The following is a 4,443-nucleotide window of genomic DNA, read 5'->3' as shown; positions in this document are numbered from 1 at the left end:
AAGCACTCTTCTGCACGCGGGTTCTCCATAACAACAGAACACTCCGTTGTGCAAAAGAGCTCCAATTCGGCGGGAACATAATTTAGCGGTGCCGAAGCGCACACAATTAAAAAATCCACAACTTTGGGTTGTGACAATACCGTTTTTTTTTAAAGCAACCTTTTGTTATTTGAAGACTTGCCTTAGTTAACTATATTTTTCTTTTTAGCTCTATGTATGAGCTATCAGAAACTGGATTTATTTTAATATTTTTTTACTTTGATCTGCTAAGATGCCCGCAGCTACTGAATATGTAGTTTCTTGGTGATGCATTTTAATTTTCTAACTATTTAAAGACATCTCCTGAGAAATTATTGGAGGAATTCCAAAACAAAAACAAATCACCTCTTGAAATCCATTCACTGTGAAGGTGTATTCAATTGAGTATGTTTATGACTTTCCTTATGTATGGTTTAATGGCATATCTGTGTCTCAAGCAGAGAAAGGAATTAAATTCTCTCTCCTCCATCCTGGGTTGAGTGCCTTACCACTGTTGGTTACTGAATAGAAGAGGGAGACCACTTCTGTTTCCTATCTCACAGGGGAGGGCCTTATACACCATGCTGATTTGGTCTTTGCTGTCTGAATAAATAATTAAGCCATGCGAAGCAGCGGCTGGAGTCCAGGTTCCTGCATTCCATGTGTGGCCTGATCACCAGGCTAGTGTGTCATTTTTGTTTCTTTCTCTGCTTCAGTGAACATTTAAATATTTTACACAGAGTAAAAACAACTCTCATAGGAAGGAGGAGGAAGATGCAGTTCAGGATTAGTCTGGTGGTTAGGACATTCCCCTGAGATAACAGAAACAGCGAAAGAGATTGATAGCACCTTCCCAATATCTTTATAGCAGGTCAGGCCAGCCTTTTTGACAGGCATGCCACAAATTTGCCCTGCACTCTCCCAAGTGCCACTCTCCTGCCAGATCTGCTCCTCTGCTTTGTGCTCCACACTCTGTGCTTCCTGTTCAGTCTCCTGCTTTGCTTCCTGCCCTGTGTTCCCTGCCTGATCTTCTGCTTCTTGTCCTACTTGCTGCTGCTGCTGTGCTTCCTCTCCTATCTGATCTATCATGTGCTTCGCGGAGGCTGCCCGTGCCACTCGTGTCACTGTTGTTACAGTTGTTTTGTAGCTTCATGGTTATGGCACTCTTTTGAGAGGTAGGAGATGCTGGTTCAAATCCCTTCAGGCAGGGGAGTGAGTTGAAGTCAGAACATCCAAAATCCTGGTGAACACCATAACCAGGCATCACCAACTTCTGTTAAAAGTTGAAGGCCAGTGTTCCTGCCAACGGTTTTGTGATTCTGGCCCCCTGTTAACATTGTTTTCCTTACAGATGCTCAGAAATAAATGTTTTCATGTCAAGTGAAACAGTTTTTCAGGTTTCTTGAGCAGAAATTTTGAACAAAAATATTTCATTTAGAATTTTGTATTTAACCACCTAAATTGACTAAACAAGTAGAATCCTGCTGGAAGTTGTTCTTTACGGTTAGGGCTGCCAGGCTTTGGAATGGGCTCCCAAGGGAGGTGGTGCTCTCCCCTACCTTGGGCGTCTTCAAGAGGAGGTTGAATAGATATCTGACTGGGGTATTATGATCCCAGCACTTGTCCCGCACCCATGCAGGGCTGAAAAGGGGCAGGGAGGCCATGTGACCAGGCTGTGGCAGTAGGAGCAGAGCCGGGGCAGGAGAGGAAGCATGGCCTGGCCTGGCCAGTGGGATGGTGGCGGCCTGTACCCATGCTTGTCCAGGCCCAGGGAGAGGCAAGGGAGGCAGTGAAGTGGTGGCAGCATATTCCCTGTGCCCATGCGGGGCCTAGGAGGGCTTATTTTCCTCCTCGTGCAGGCCAGGGCTGGGTGGGGAGTGGAGTGAGGCCAGGCCAGGGAGCAGTGGGGTGGTGGCAGCTTATGTCTCGGCTGGCTATTCCAGCCCATTGGAGTCATGGGAGGGTGGGAGCTGCAATCCGCCCATGAAGTTGGAGCCTGGGGCCTCAGTGAGCCTGAGAAATTTTGCCCCGGCCTCTGCAATTTGAGTACATCCCTATCAATAGCCAAAATATCTCCCTTCCAGGATCTTCTGGTAAATTCCTGAGTATGCAGGCAACTTAAGTAAAAAAGGTTGATACTCTGGGCTAGATTACAGCTGGTCCTCTGAAGGAATAAGTCTTAAAGTGAATGGAAGGTGGGTCCAGTGCTCTGAAGTGGCACTGAAGAGCAAGGACTGGGCAGATGGATCGAGGCCCGCCATGGTGAGGGAGGGAGTGGGGCTGGGGCAGGGGCTTTACAGCTGGGGTGGAGTGTGGGACGGAGCCGTGGATCATCGGGGTGGGGGCTCCTGCTGTTGCATGAACCTTAGGGAAGGCACGGTTTGGGGGTGGGGAATATGTCCCTTGGATCTGTGTGCAGGGCAAGGGCAAGCTGCCTCTGCATGCCCAGGACAGGGGTTGCACTGGGCTCTTCCCCGTGGCGGGGCAGGTGGCAGGTCTGGGAAGGGAGTTATGGGGGGGCTGTAGCTCCCCCATAGCCCCCACCTAGTGCCGCCCCAAGTGCAGCCCAGGCCCAGCCTCCCCACCAGGAAGAGCCTGGCGCAGCCCCAGCCCCAACCGCGTAGTTCCAGCTTGTCCTGCACACAGATCCAGGGGGCACATTCCCCCCGCCCCCGTACCTCCTGGATGACCTGTTCCTCCCTCCCTCACTGCAGGGACCTTGATCTGCACCCCTATGCCCCTTTCTTTCCCAACGCCCCTTCCTCCCCACAGACTTACCAGCTTGACACTGCTTTCCAAGCTGCTGTGCTGCATATTGGCAATCAGATCAGTATCAAACGATATGGCTGGTTAAAAATCAGCCATCGGTATCAGCCCAAAAACTCTTTATCAGTGCACCCCTATACTCTAGACCTAAGGCATTTCTTTTATAGTTGAATTTTTTCATTTGAGTTCCCCCCCATCCCTGACATCTAAATGTTGGTTCATCCCTAGAAGAGCTCACGAGAATTATGCATACTTAACTCTTTAGTGATTCCTGTAGCAGTGGAATTTTGTGTTTGAGAATCACAGCTGGGGTGTCAAACATCTAGCTTGCAAGGCCGGAAATGTTGGCAGCAATGCAGGCACTGGCGGCATTAATCCCTGTGACCACTACAGACACTGTCATCAGGGCTATCACCTATGGGGTTAACACTGCAACTGCTGGCCCTACCACTTAATTCCCAGGTTGAGATGTCCCTTGGGGTTGTGATTATGTGTGGTATTAACCCCCACAGTTGTTGGAGCTGCGGTGTTGGTGACCTGGACACCTGGGAGGGTAGGGGACTTAATGCAGTTGTTGCTTGCCCTGCTACTGGAGGTGGGTTGTTTGGTCTGTGAGAAGGCCTTAGGCAAGTCCATATCCAGACCAGAGGCTCCATAGAGGCTGGATCTAGCCTGTGGGGTTCTGGGTGAGTGGCATCAGGAAACTCTGTAGCTTCTAACTATTGTTCACGCATGCCAACAGAAAGCATCCCAAACAGGACTCTGTACCCCCAAACTTTATCAGTGGGCATTGTCCCTGAATTCCTGGCTCCTGTAGGAGACCTGTGGGCTATATGTTTTGATATCCCTCATCTAAAGCCTATGTAACACTCAGACCTCATTAGCTCACAGTTGATAAAAGTTAAAAGAAATACCATTTAGTTCAACAGTCAGGTGAAATTGCCAACCTACTTAAGTGAATACATGTGAGAAAAATCTAATTCAATAAAAACTCTCATCTGCTGTATTTTGTCAGCAGTGAATCTTGAATGTGCGTTTTCTTCTGAATTTATTTTTTTAGAAAGCTTAGGTTTCATCCAAGCAATTAAAAATAAATAAATAAAAAAAATTCTAGCCATAAAGTTCAGATGATGCTTTTCATACCAGTCTGAGTAGCTAACTTCTTTTTCTTTGTCTGTCTAGGAAATTTAAAAATAAAGCAGATGTTGTAATGTATTTTTATTAAGGTTTTTAAGGTAATTTTATTCTGTATTTGTTGGCAGGAGGGATGTAAAACTAATGTTCTAGATCAGTTCTGGAGGATTTGGCAGGTTACAGGTAAGAACAAACTCTGGCAATTTGGGGGACAATGGGGTGGAAAGTACTTGAGAATGATCTTTGATGTTGAACATAGATCCTTCATTGATTTTAAGATTATTTCTTTTTTTAACAGTTGGTATATCTTCCAAACAGATTAAATGCAACTCTTAGCTAGACACATCTTTTAATAAGTTACATTTTTAACAACATTTTTTGAACGGAAGATGGTTTTTAGAGGTTGGAAATCATCAGTTTTCAGCATCCTTACATTATCAATAGAAAATTGATGGTTGCTTTCTCTCCAATAAAGATAGTAATGTACTGGTAGACAGAACTCTTGAAACATCTTGGCACCATCAA

At 46.4% G+C, this 4,443-nt stretch overlaps 1 protein-coding gene across 5 annotated transcripts in view; it reads left to right on the top strand.

Moving 5' to 3' along the window:
- The window catches only part of PPM1B (protein phosphatase, Mg2+/Mn2+ dependent 1B), a 104,615-nt gene that overhangs the window by 30,493 nt on the left and 69,679 nt on the right, over positions 1-4,443 (top strand). For 3 of the 5 annotated variants that reach the window (XM_025205722.1, XM_025205771.1, XM_025205476.1), the window contains exon 2: positions 4,047-4,101. The exons of the other annotated variants lie outside the window; for them this stretch is intronic. The gene's annotated coding sequence lies outside the window, so the exon portion shown is untranslated. The remainder of the gene's footprint in view (positions 1-4,046; positions 4,102-4,443) is intronic. 5 annotated transcript variants of the gene reach the window in all.

Source organism: Alligator sinensis, unplaced genomic scaffold (genome assembly GCF_000455745.1).
Source record: "Alligator sinensis unplaced genomic scaffold, ASM45574v1 scaffold131_1, whole genome shotgun sequence".
Taxonomy (NCBI): domain Eukaryota; kingdom Metazoa; phylum Chordata; order Crocodylia; family Alligatoridae; genus Alligator; species Alligator sinensis.
Note: the sequence above shows the minus strand (reverse complement) of the source record. Positions and strands in the feature narration are given on the sequence as shown.